The sequence below is a fragment of the Triticum dicoccoides genome, chromosome 5B (assembly GCF_002162155.2).
Source record: "Triticum dicoccoides isolate Atlit2015 ecotype Zavitan chromosome 5B, WEW_v2.0, whole genome shotgun sequence".
Taxonomy (NCBI): domain Eukaryota; kingdom Viridiplantae; phylum Streptophyta; class Magnoliopsida; order Poales; family Poaceae; genus Triticum; species Triticum dicoccoides.
Genome location: NC_041389.1, coordinates 431,750,711 through 431,765,296, shown reverse-complemented (window position 1 = coordinate 431,765,296; position 14,586 = coordinate 431,750,711).

Below are 14,586 nucleotides of genomic sequence, written 5' to 3'. Positions count from 1 at the left end.
CGACGTACCCCCTGCACCCATATATACCCACGTATCCTAAAACTTCTAGAACAGAATATAGATCGGGAGTTCCGCCGCCGCAAGCCTCTGTAGCCACCAAAAACCTCTCGGGAGCCCATTCCGGCACCCTGCCAGAGGGGGATCCCATCACCGGTGGCCATCTTCATCATCCCAGCGCTATCCATGACGAGGAGGGAGTAGTTCACCCTCAGGGCTGAGGGTATGTACCAGTAGCTATGTGTTTGATCTCTCTCTCTCGTGTTCTCTCTCGTGTTCCCACGATGGCACGATCTTGATGTATCCCGAGCTTTGCTGTTGTAGTTGGATCTTATGATGTTTCTCCCCCTCTACTCTCTTGTGATGAATTGAGTTTCCCCTTTTGAAGTTATCTTATCGGATTGAGTCTTTTATGAGAACACTTGATGTATGTCTTACCGTGATTATCTGTGCTGACAATGGGATATCATGTGCCACTTGATGTATGTTTTGGTGATCAACTTGCGGGTTTCTTGACATTGGGAACCTATGCATATGGGTTGGCACACGTTCTTGACTCTCCGGTAGAAACTTTGGGGCACTCTTTGAAGTACTTTTATGTTGGTTGGATGAATCTGAGATTGTGTGATGCATATCGTATAATCATGCCCACGGATACTTGAGGTGACAATGGAGTATCTAGGTGACATTAGGGTTTTGGTTGATTTGTATCTTAAGGTGTTATTCTAGTACGAACTCTTTTATAGATTGATCCGAAAGAATAACTTTGAGGTGGTTTCGTACCCTACCATAATCTCTACATTTGTTCTCCGCTATTAGTGGCTTCGGAGTGACTCTTTGTTACATGTTGAGGGCTTGTCATATTATCTATCTATGTTATTATTGTGGAGAGAGCTTGCACTAGTGAAAGTATGAACCCCATGCCTTGTTTCCTATCATTGCAATACCGTTTACGCTCACTTTTACCACTTGTTACCTTGCTGTTTTTATTATTTCAGATTAAAAAAACCTTTATCTACCATCTATTTTGCACTTGTATCACCATCTCTTCGCCGAACTAGTGCACCTATACAATTTACCATTGTATTGGGTGTGTTGGGGACACAAGAGACTCTTTGTTATTTGGTTGCAGGGTTGTTTGAGAGAGACCATCTTCATCCTACGCCTCCTACGGATTAATAAACCTTAGGTCATCCACTTGAGGGAAATTTGCTACTGTCCTACAAACATGTGCACTTGCAGGCCCAACAACGTCTACAAGAAGAAGGTTGTGTAGTAGACATCAATGGGCATCTTGCTAGTACTCCTATAATATACTATATTATTGTGAAAGTTCATATACACCAGCCAAGATTAATGCAAACACGACAGATTTTCATTACATGTCGAACTTTTATAGGACAGAAAAATAAAAGAAACCCGACCCTAAACCTATTCTACGGCGGCGACCGACGTCCTCCATCAGCAATCTCTATGTGCGAGGGCGGGGTTCAAGACCCGTGAAGTGAAGGTGCGGTCTCCGGCGCGGAAGAGTAGAACACAAGATACGGACCGGCAAATTGGCACACCATCCCCTGCTTCCTCCCGTGCCCTACTCGTCCTCGGAGGAGTCCCCGACCTCGGTGGTGCCGGACGTTGGACGGCGGCAAGTAGGATGCGTGGCGGACGGTGCTCCCGTCGTCGGCCACTAGCGTGGCCACCATTTGTGTGGTTGCGTCCGCGTCCGGCTACGCTGCAATTGCGTCGCGAGAGGCGACTTGAGCGAGGGCGGCGACCTCAAGCTTCATCCCCGAAGACAAGCTCTCCCGCAGAGCGTTCGCACTTGCGGTCATGGCGGATGTGGTGCCAGGTAGGAGGACGATGCGCTATGGTGTGGAGGTTAGCTGGGCGTTGACGCTTCAAGTAGTGCATTTCGGTGAGGCCAAGCGTCCGGGTGCGTCATTAAGTCGCCGAAGTTGGTTCCTCGGGCACTGAGCCTCTTAACGACGACATACAAATGGACGGCATGAATGCGGGTAGCTGGCGCCGGCTGGGATCGCACCGCACGATGGCGCGAGGGACGAGGGTTTTGGTGTGCCATGGTAGTCAGCTGCGGTCGTGGCAATGTTGGAGATGCCCTTTGCTCACATGCAATCCCTGCATGTCATTGAAAAAGCAAGACGACCCGGCATGGTCTCAGGTCCCGTGGATGCAGTTGGCCGCGCTACACCACTCCGCGGATGCGTCGCGGTGCCCCGTGCATCCTCGACGAGCCGGGTGTTGGGGTGTGTTTGGATTGTGGCCAAAGTGCACCTTACCAAAATTTTGGTCATGACCCAAAGATTGGTCTTTGTTTGGATGGTTGCCATTTTTTGGCATGCCAATGAACTCTAGCCAACTCTTGTTCATTTTTATTGCCAATGTCGACGAAATCATGGGCAACCAATACCTCAACCAAAATTTTGGCTACCCAATGCTTTGATGGGGCAACCTTGGGCACAAACCAAACATACTGTTGGTCGTGCCACAACACTAACGCCACCCTCGGCACATTGAAACCGATCGTGTCTAGCAATGATATGAGCGTGTCGCTCACCGCGGTCGCCGTGTCCAGAGGCGGTGCTGGAGCTACGCCATGTTGTTGGCCCCAACGACCCACATGAACGGTTGTTGGTGGCGAGGAGGTCCTGGGCCAGCTCCTCCATTGGACTAGTCTGCGCTACGTCGTCCCGATGGGTGTGCCCCACATGTTGGTTTCCCTGTTTTCCTGGCCATATTCGAGCGTCAGTGCTCCGCGTTGCACATTAGGCCTTTCACTATGTAGGCCAAGAGAGACAACTTATTATTTATTTGAGCCGTTCAAGTATAATCATGTGGCGTTTGCTTATTTCTCATTCCTCTCCAACCCTCTTCTCCATCGATCATTTTGCCCTCCGGTCGAGTCCATCCTCCTGCATGCCTCATTTGAACATTCCGCTGAGTATCATTCGCATGTACCCACCCTAGTCCTCTTTCAATCGATCTCTGGACCCCGAGATGAAATCGAGTGGGGGCACGTGATACCTAAGGCGGATTCAAAATTTTGAACCGGTGATCATAGCATCCGCAAATCATATATAAAGGGTATTCAATGTTAATTTCATTTTTGAACGTACAATATACTCCCTCCTATCCTTTCTAGTTTACATATAAATTTTATGTGTAGTCAAAGTATCTCTACTTTGATAAAAAAGGTATCAACATTCAACAATGCCCAATCAATATTGTTAGATTCGTACGTACTCCTAGATTTATACTCGAGATGGTTTCCAATTTGTTTTCAACCACGTGAATGTGCTTGTTCTCGCGCATGCTCTTCCTACTAGGATTTCACCACGTATAGCCAGTCCAATAATAATTTTTTTAAGCTCCCTGTCCAATAGTACACATGGAGTATTGACAACATCTGTACTCCCTCCTTCCATTTATATAGGGCCTATGTGGAGGAGAGAGATGTGAAAAAGTAAGGGGAGTGAGCTCTCATGCAAGAGCCTTAGCTATATACGCATTCCTAATTAAATAGTACAATAAATATGAAGAAAGAGATAGAGAGGAGATGGAAAAAAGTACTAATACAATAGCCAACCTTATATATATTTTTGCGGGAAATAGCCAACCTTATAGCCCACACTACCGTATGAGTGCATATAATAGATGATGGCTATAGATGACATGGCAAACCCTCATAGCCATCGACTGGCTATATTATTAACCATGCTCTAATGCATTTTTAAAACCGCATTTGACTATCGACAAGATTAATAGTACATGTGATGTATAATGTGAAAATTATATCATTGGAAACTCCGTTCACATACGAATTTGACCGTATGCTTTGTGTAAGTTGCATGTCATATATTATTACTCTAACATTTGGTCAAAGTTGTAACACCCCGGTAGTTGAGCTACAGTAACCTCACCCTAATGGGCCATGTCATCGTGTTAAATTATGCCAAATTGCCACTTGATGAAGATCAGAGTCAAATTCAAATTTCGAATAACAAGACAAACTCTTATTTCTTCAAACTGTCAAATAAAAATGTTCGATGTGTTCCAAATATTCACTAACTAATTTTCATGTGGGAATCAACATTTTACAGAATATTAGAATGCCCCTAAGCATTTTAAACCTACTCCAGCAACAATTATATGGGGCTTTCTACTTTAAAATAAATATGAATGCTTCTCAAAATAATTTGAAACTGTTGGTGCTAACTCAATACCTTGCCTATTATTATTGTGCTAAATTGCATATTTAACTAAAATCATTTGTTAGCTCAATTAAAAATAAAACTGTAGGAAACAGATAAACAGAATAAGGAAAAGGAGAAATAAAAAGAAACCAATAGACCTAAACCTACATGACCACTTGGACAAACAAGCAGAAAGGAAAAGGCTCAGCCCATCACCACTTCCATCCTCAACCTCCTGTTCACAGGGGGGGCTGGACGCGCGTGCGGCGTCCATACCGTGGATGGCCACACGGCGACTATCCGGCGATGCCCCTGCGAGGATAAAGCCACCCCGACCCCCCCTCTGAACCCTAGGTCGACCTTTCCCCCCCTCCGTCACTCTTCTCCTTCGACTTCTTCGTCGCCCGAAGAAACCATCGTCGTGATGTCGTCGTCTTCGCTGCCAGGAGCTTCTCCGAGCCACGATTGGGTGTCCAGGAGGTGCGCTGCATCCATCTACGTCGACTACAAGGAGCGATTCAACTGGAATCGCACTGCGCCCATGCATCGGCCGATCTCCTTCGTCTACGGCCGCCGCACCTCGCCGCTCGATCCGCCCGTCTTCGACCACCTCCGGCCTCCCCGACCTCGCCTTCGTGTTCATTGTGAGCTCCTCCTCCATTCCCCACTAATTTCCGCCTCGATTCGTCGGCGTAGCCATCTTCCGCTTCCTTCCGTGGCCGCGCTCGGAGCTCTGCTCCCCCGTGCGCCTGCTCACGCTCGTGCTCACCTTGCACCGGCCGCGCCTCGCAGGCCTCCTGATGGCGCCACAGTCGCGCCCCCTGCGCGTGCCCGGCGGCCTGTGCGTGTCCGCGTCCCCGCTGCTGCTCCTGTCGGCGCGCTGGTGCGCCATGGCCTTACCCCGCTGCTGTGGCTGCTTGCTGCTGCGTACTGCCGTTGCTTGCTGCTGTTCTTGCCGCTGCTCTTGCTGCTGCCCTCGTACTGCTCCTGCCGCTAGGTGCCCTTGCTGCTCGAGTTGTGCTGCTGCCACCAGGTGCCGCCGCTGCCTGCTGCTGCTGCTGGCCACGGCCATGGCCGTTTGCGTCAGTGTGTGTGCGTGCGGTGTGTGTAGTTGTGTGTGTGTGTGAGCGCGTTGTGTGTGTGCGTATGTGTGTGGATGAGGCCGATCCTAGTTAAGTAGGTTAGCTAATTAGTAGTTAGGCTAAGTAGTGGTTGGGTATAGGGTAAATGACATATGGGACCACCCTGGTTAATTACCATTTTATTAGACGAAAGACAATGACACATGGGACCCACTTACACTATTCATGTGTTGACCAGTTAACCTTTGACCGGGTCAACCCAACCCCATTGGCCCCACTGTCATACTCACATGCTAGGGTAGCACTAGGTGACAAAAGTATTTTTTGCTTTTAATTCGAATTAAAACAATTTAAAAAAGATAAAACTTTGAAAATTAATATAAAATAAACCGTAGCTCGGATAGAAAAACTTTGTACATGAAAGTTGCTCGTAACGACGAGACGAATCCGAATACGCAACCCGTTCGTCCGCCACACATCCCTAGCATATCGAACACGCAACTTTTCCCCTCCAATACATCTGTCCGAAAACGCGAAACACCTGGAATACTTTCCCGAATGTTTCCCCCCTTCGTCGGTATCACCTACTACCACGTTAGGGCACACCTAGCACCGCGTATTGCCATGTTACGCTTTGTGATGCTTTGATTGCTTTGTTATTTATTGTGTTCCCCCTCCGCTACTTCTTTCCGGTAAACCCCGAGACTGCCAACGACCCCAGTTCGACTACACCGAAGATGACCCCTCCTTCTTGGCTGAGCTTCCAGGCAAGCCCCCCCTTGATCACCAGATATCGCCTATTCTTCTCTATACTGCTTGCAATAGAGTAGTGTAGCATGTTACTGCTTTCCGTTAATCCTATTCTGATGCATAGCCTGACATTGTTGCTACATCTGTTGATACCTTACCTGCAATCCTAAATACTTAGTATAGGATGCTAGTTTATCATCTGTGGCCCTACATTCTTGTCGGTCTGCCTTGCTATACTATCGGGTCGTGATCACTTGGGAGGTGATCACGGGTATATACTATACATATATACATACTACAAATGGGGACTAAAGTCGGGTCAGCTCGTTGAGTACCCGCAAGTGATTCCGATGTGGGGGCTAGAAGGACAGGTGGCTCCATCCCGGTAGAGGTGGGCCTGGGCTCCCGACGGCCCCCGACTGTTACTTTCTGGCGGAGCGACAGGGCACGTTGAGACCACCTAGGCGAGAGGTGGGCCTGGCCCTGTTCGGCGGCCGCGGTTACTTCATAATAACACGCTTAACGAGATCTTGGTATTGGATCTAAGTCTGGCCACTGGCCTATACGCACTAACCAACTACACGGGAAACATATGGGCACTCGACGTCCTAGTATCAGCCGAAGCCTTCGTGACGTCAGCGACTGAGCAGCGCGCGCCGGGTTGCACTGCGTTAACGCAACTTCCTTTATAATGGAGGTTGCTAGGTCTGCTTCCGGCCGTGTACGCAACGTGCAGGTGTGCAATGGGCGATGGGCCCAGACCCCTGCGTGCATAGGATTTAGACCGGCGTGCTGACGTCTCTGTTGTGCCTAGGTGGGGCTGCGACGTGTTGATCTTCCGAGGCCGGGCATGACCCAGGAAAGTGTGTCCGGCCAAATGGGATCGAGCGTGTTGGGTTATGTGGTGCACCCCTGCAGGGAAGTTTATCTATTCGAATAGCCGTGTCCCTCGGTAAAAGGACGACCCGGAGTTGTACCTTGACCTTATGACAACTAGAACCGGATACTTAATAAAACACACCCAGAGAAGTTCCACAGAAAACCCGGTGATCGCTTTTCCACAGGGCGACGAGGGGAGGATCGCCGGGTAGGATTATGTTATGCGATGCTACTTGGAGGACTTCAATCTACTCTCTTCTACATGCTGCAAGACGGAGGCTGCCAGAAGCGTAGTCTTCGACAGGATTAGCTATCCCCCTCTTATTCTGGCATTCTGCAGTTCAGTCCACTGATATGGCCCTTTACACATATACCCATGCATATGTAGTGTAGACCCTTGCTTGCGAGTACTTTGGATGAGTACTCACGGTTGCTTTGCTCCCTCCTTTTCCCCTGTATCCTCTTCTTCTCGGATGCTGCAACCAGACGTTGAAGCCCAGGATCCAGACGCCACCGTCGACGACGACTACTACACTTGAGGAGCCTACTACTACGTGCAGGCCACTGACGACGACCAGGAGTAGTTAGGTGGATCCCAGGCAGGAGGCATGCGCCTCTTTCGATCTGTATCCTAGTTTGTGCTAGCCATCTTATGGCAACTTGTTAACTTATGTCTGTACTCAGATATTGTTGCTTCCGCTGACTCGTTTATGTACGAGCACTTGTATTCGAGCCCTCGAGGCCCCTGGCTTGTAATATGATGCTTGTATGACTTATTTTACTTTTAGAGTTGTGTTGTGATATCTTCCCGTGAGTCCCTGATCTTGATCGTACACATTTGTGTGCATGATTAGTGTATGATTGAATCGGGGGCGTCACAAGTTGGTATCAGAGCCGACTGCCTGTAGGAATCCCCCTTTCCAGCTCCTTGGCCGAAGTTGAGTCTAGTCGATGAAAATTGTTTTACTAACTTGGCTGTGTGGCCCATGGGCCCACGTCACCAATTGGGTGGTATTAGGATCTTTTATTCCTCGACCTATACTCTGGGACTCTAATCTCTCCTCTATTCGGGTTAAATGATTCTAAATCTGACTCTAGGTTCTCGTAACTACTTTCTCCCGGAGAGCCCCTAATCACATATGATCACCTACTGCGTCAGAAGATTTCGAAGGTACTCTAGGATGTTCTCCCGAGATGCTTGTGCCCACCGCCTTTGCAAATTCCCTACCACTATTATATCCTTATGGATAACTGCATGCACCTGCCATTCTTACATTCAATCCCATTGAGCTTGTTATTACAAGGTGCAATGAACTGCTCTTCGTTGTTCCAAGAATCCTTTGAGCTTACTGCCTTACGGCTCTTTGCCACAAGAATACCCATATGGATAATTCCTTGCACTTATCGAGTATCCGCTCCTTCTTAGTTGTTCAGGTGTTTCACATAAGCCTTCGAACTATTATTTGATCTTTCAAAAATCCTCAATAGCCTATTGTTCTTGAAATTCTTGCTTGTTTGCATTTTGGTTAATCCCATAAGCATAATAATCTTATTGGCATCCTTTGTCACTATCATTTTTGAGTCCATTGATTCAATAAGTTGTGAATGTTCACAATCATCAGTCGAATCCTAAGATTATCCTTCCGGCTCAAATGACATTTGGATATGAGCTGGTTCTTGACCAACCAATGCCTTGATCGGTTGTGCTTCTAAGCCTATCGAACTCATTCATTTTCAATCAGAACGATTGCTTCTGATCCCTTAATTTGGAAATAATAAAATTCTTTGCATTAAGCTTTGAATTAGTCAGTTGTTTCTACAATCTGATGCCTTGGCATTCCTTCTTCCTCTGATTGAGCACCGATACTCACATCAGCCCCGTTGTGGACCGCCATACCCATTACCGGGTTATTATCCGACAGTCTCCTTCACAACCAAAATTCTTATGAGTTCCTTACTCGATACATAATACCTTTGGTAAATTGTATCCTCTACTTTTGTCAACCATGCTCTACTTTTGAGCTTGTGTTATTTACTCCTGAAGTTCATGGTATATGTTCTAAGAAGCCCCGATGGGTTGAACCTATGCCTTCCTTAATCTGTGTGAACTCGAAAGTTTTCACGGGTCATACTCCTCTGGTAATTCACCAGGTAGGTTTTGACACTGGAATCATTTTTATCTAGAGCAGTGAATGAAAGGTTATGCATTGAAGAAGTGGGAGTCGACCTTGAACTTTGTGTTCATGCCCATGGACACGATGTAGATCCTATCATGGAAGCTACTCTTAAATTAATTATTCCCTGGGTATAAGTTCATCTTATATCTGGGATATAGTCTTTTGCAATCTTGGTTCCGGCCATATTGATATTCTTTGATTCCTTTTCTCGGACAAGTTGAAGTACTTGTCTTCTGCAGATCATTACACCTATCCAACCTCTATTCTGCTCTACCTTTGAGTATACCCTCTGGTATCTCGAGAATATCACGAAACTACATAACTTCTTATGAGTTCTTCTTCAAGTATTATTTCACATCAATTTCAATTTCGCCTGGGTTCTGAGTTGTTAGACACTCAAGGACACCGATAAGTGAATCAATTCCGCACTCCGATTCAATAACTCTAAGTAATCTTCGTTGCTTATGAGCTTATTAATCCTTCAAGTCATTCATAGCCTGATCGGCTATATCAATATCGCTACCTGGTCCTTCTTCTCGAAGCACAATTTTCGACGATGAGCTAAGCTTACGTCAACTTTCCTCGTCATATCATTTTGCCTTGAATAACAAGCTTGATTCCGAGTGTCTGTCGTACCCGTGGTTTCAATAACTTTTCGCTCCATCCTTCCTTTTGCTTGATGTCGTCGATGAGCGATAATATCTTAATGAAACCTCTCAATAAATGTGTCATGATCATCATCAACATTCTGAGCTCTTCAAGGATATTGATCGAATTCATGTTGAGAAATACCATCCTTGCCCCTCAATGATTTGTGTTATCATCGACAACATCCTTGTCTTCCCTCGACACAAATGTGTTCTTGTTTTGGATTGGATCTTGAGTTCCTTGCTATCCAGCATTTGTTCTTCTTTACCTTGGAGTATTACCATCTTTTATGTCAAGAATGTCATGAGGATTACTCCACCTCTTAAGAATTCTTGGTATAGTGATACTTCTCACCATCACCATTCTTTCTTGGTTCCCGTGTTGATTCTAACCGGGGTACCAACAAGTGAACGGTGCTGTTTGGATTCTGTACTTCTGGCAACCCTAATGCTTTGAAGTTAATGATCGATAGTTCATTCTTAGACCAATGGTTATCGAATTACCATTCTAACCTTGATCGTGCTATCGAGCCCATATTTCGGGTGCAACTTTCAACCAATGTTTAAATATGTATGTTTTGCTCGAGCATAAATCATTATATCATTTGATCTGACAAATGATATCTCCTTGTTCACATAATTGTGGAAGTACATCTTTTGGGAATCTTGATGAGTTGTCGCTGAGTCCATCAGCCGCCTCCTTATCCTCTCCTTAGTTTAATGATGAACTCTCGTTTCGGAACTCACTCCCATAGTTCATTCCCCGAGTCTGAGATATCCTGACACCAATCAGATTTGAATCTCGGTTAGGTATGATGATTGGAACATATTTCCAAGAGTTATAACAATGGTCTTTATGTGACCTGGTAAGGTGTTGTCGTGCCTAGCACACCTGGCCGGAGGCCTATTGTTATAGATTCCTTTTCAGCAAGGTTATCCATTCTTCCATGAGGAAACTGTAAGACTTATTCTATTAGTTTATCCTGATGGATCCTTTGTGTATCCAAAGTCTGACCTTTGCTTGAAGACCTTGTCAATGCTATCTCGAAGCATGTCTGTGGTGCTCCGATTTTCAAAAAGAACATTTGAAGCCCAATGCTAAATATTACTTGCTCAATTATCCAAACACCATCGCATTGGTAATGTCATGAAATTTCTCTCCTCTCTCCTAAAGTGTTTTCTACATTATATCCTGCCAAGGTTATCATGCTCTGCTTGTCCTTGGGAAGGGTATACCCCTGATATATGTGTTTAAACACATTTTTCTTTCCATTGTTCCAATTACTCTGATAATCATATTTTTCTTTCCATTGTTTGGTTTAACCTTTTTTGTGAGCTATATGATCTAAGCGGTAATATTCTCCTGATTATGAACACACCTCGGTGTACAATTCTGTCAGCAAGACGTTGTTGCTATTGTTGATGACATTCCGGTAGCCACCGCTGGACGAGAACTTTGCCTATTGGTCCGCATCGTTCAACGAGCAGGAAAATGGTTCTCTTCGTTCCCTCGCCCTTGGTACCGACGTTGTTGCCGACATAGCTGGCAGTCTATTCTCCGACATGCCTTGCTATCATGATCGAGCACGATGTCATCGCTACTTCTACTTTTAACCCACATGATGGGCCCATAACCCATAGTTCCACAGGATCGAAACCTGACTCTCTTATACACCCCCTGTTGCCAAAGTTATCCCTTATGCTCGGCTTCGTATGTAATTCACGAGCTAATTTCCCTGCCATATTTCATTCCGGTATCGGATGCAACATTTTTCTTCATTGCTCTGAACCCCTTTCACACTCTGTTTCAGGCAACAAACGATTGCCTGACCGCTCGAAACTTCCCATGATACCTCTTTACATTGCTACCGATATTTTCTTAAGTTTCAATTCGAGAGCTACTTTCCGCCACCTTCCCCGATGTTATCGACCAGATAGTCAACCTTGTAGAGGTCTATTCTCTCGGAATACCCACCCCTTTATTCTTTCGTAAGTACAATGGAATTCCCGAAGAAAGAATGTCGACTTCATCACGATGACCTGAAGCAGAGAAATGAAGACATCAACATAATGGATCGACCTCTTCGAGAAGAGCAACCAAGACCGAGAAGATCCGTTAGAATTTTGCAACCACAACTTTCCCCCTTACTCCACCGCTTAAATCTCGGAACGAGATTTCTTGTAGTGAAGGAGATTTGTAACACCGCGGTAGTTGAGCTACAGTAACCTCACCCTAATGGGCCATGTCATCGTGTTAAATTAAGCCAAATTGCCACTTGATGAAGATCAGAGTCAAATTCAAATTTCGAAATACAAGACAAACTCTTATTTCTTCAAACTGTCAAATAAAAATGTTTGATGTGTTCCAAATATTCACTAACTAATTTTCATGTGGGAATCAACATTTTACAGAATATTAGAATGCCCCTAAGCATTTTAAAACTACTCCAGCAACAATTATATGGGGCTTTCTACTTTAAAATAAATATGAATGCTTCTCAAAATAATTTGGAACTGCTGGTGCTAACTCAATACCTTGCCTATTATTATTGTGCTGAATTGCATATTTAACTAAAATCATTTGTTAGCTCAATTAAAAATAAAACTGTAGGAAACGGATAAACAGAATAAGGAAAAGGAGAAATAAAAAGAAACCAATAGACCTAAACCTACATGACCACTTGGACAAACAAGCAGAAAGGAAAAGGCCCAGCCCATCACCACTTCCATCCTCAACCTCCTGTTCACAGGGGGTGTGCTGGACGCGCGTGCGGCGTCCATACCATGGATGGCCACACGGCGACTATCTGACGAGGCCCCTGCGAGGATAAAGCCACCCCGACCCCCCTCTGAACCCTAGGTCGACCTTTCCCCCCCTCCGTCACTCTTCTTCTTCGACTTCTTCGTCGCCCGAAGAAACCATCGTCGTGATGTCGTCGTCTTCGCGGCCAGGAGCTTCTCCGAGCCACGATTGGGTGTCCAGGAGGTGCGCTGCATCCATCTACGTCGACTACAAGGAGCGATTCAACTGGAATCGCACTTCACCCATGCATCGGCCGATCTCCTTCGTATACGGCCGCCCCACCTCGCCGCTTGATCCGCCCCTCTCCGACCACCTCCGGCCTCCCCGACCTTGCCTTCGTGTTGATTGTGAGCTCCTCCTCCATTCCCCACTAATTTCCGCCTCGATTCGTCGGTGTAGCCATCTTCCGCTTCCTTCCGTGGCCGCGCTCGGAGCTCTGCTCCCCCGTGCGCCTGCTCATGCTCGTGCTCACCCTGCACCGGCCGCGCCTCACAGGCCTCCTGATGGCGCCACAGCCGTGCCCCCTGCGCGTGCCCAGCGGCCTGTGCGTGTCCGCGTCCCCGCTGCTGCTCCTGTCGGTGCGCTGGTGCGCCATGGCCTTACCCCGCTGTTGTGGCTGCTTGCTGCTGCGTACTGCCGTTGCTTGCTGCTGTTCTTGCCGCTGCTCTTGCTGCTGCCCTCGTACTGCTGCTGCCGCTAGGTGCCCTTGCTGCTCGAGTTGTGCTGCTGCCACCAGGTGCCGCCGCTGCCTGCTGCTGCTGCTGGCCACGGCCATGGCCGTGTGCGTCAGTGTGTGTAGTTGTGTGTGTGTGTGAGCGCGTTGTGTGTGTGTGCGTATGTGTGTGGATGAGGCCGATCCTAGTTAAGTAGGTTAGCTAATTAGTAGTTAGGCTAAGTAGTGGTTAGGTATAGGGTAAATGACATATGGGACCACCCTGGTTAATTACCATTTTATTAGACGAAAGACAATGACACATGGGACCCACTTACACTATTCATGTGTTGACCAGTCAACCTTTGACCGGGTCAACCCAACCCCATTGGCCCCACTGTCATACTCACATGCTAGGGTAGCACTAGGTGACAAAAGTATTTTTTGCTTTTAATTCGAATTAAAACAATTTAAAAAAGATAAAACTTTGAAAATTAATATAAAATAAACCGTAGCTCGGATAGAAAAACTTTGTACATGAAAGTTGCTCGTAACGACGAGACGAATCCGAATACGCAACCCGTTTGTCCGCCACACATCCCTAGCATATCGAACACGCAACTTTTCCCCTCCAATTTATTTGTCCGAAAACGCGAAACACCTGGAATACTTTCCCGAATGTTTCCCCCCTTCGTCGGTATCACCTACTACCGCGTTAGGGCACACCTAGCACCGCGTATTTCTATGTTACGCTTTGTGATGCTTTGATTGCTTTGTTATTTATTGTGTTCCCCCTCCGCTACTTCTTTCCGGTAGACCCCGAGACTGCCGGCGACCCCAGTTCGACTACACCGAAGATGACCCCTCTTTCTCGGCTGAGCTTCCAGGCAAGCCCCCCCTTGATCACCAGATATCGCCTATTCTCCTCTATACTGCTTGCAATAGAGTAGTGTAGCATGTTACTGCTTTCCGTTAATCCTATTCTGATGCATAGCCTGACATTGTTGCTACATCTGTTGATACCTTACCTGCAACCTAAATACTTAGTATAGGATGCTAGTTTATCATCTGTGGCCCTACATTCTTGTCGGTCTGTCTTGCTATACTATCGGGCCGTGATCACTTGGGAGGTGATCACGGGTATATACTATACATATATACATACTACAGATGGTGACTAAAGTCGGGTCAGCTCGTTGAGTACCCGCAAGTGATTCCGATGTGGGTGCTGGAAGGACAGGTGGCTCCATCCCGGTAGAGGTGGGCCTGGGCTCCCGACGACCCCCGACTGTTACTTTGTGACGGAGCGACATGGCACGTTGAGACCACCTAGGCGAGAAGTGGGCCTGGCCCTGGTCGACGTCCGCGGTTACTTCATAATAACACGC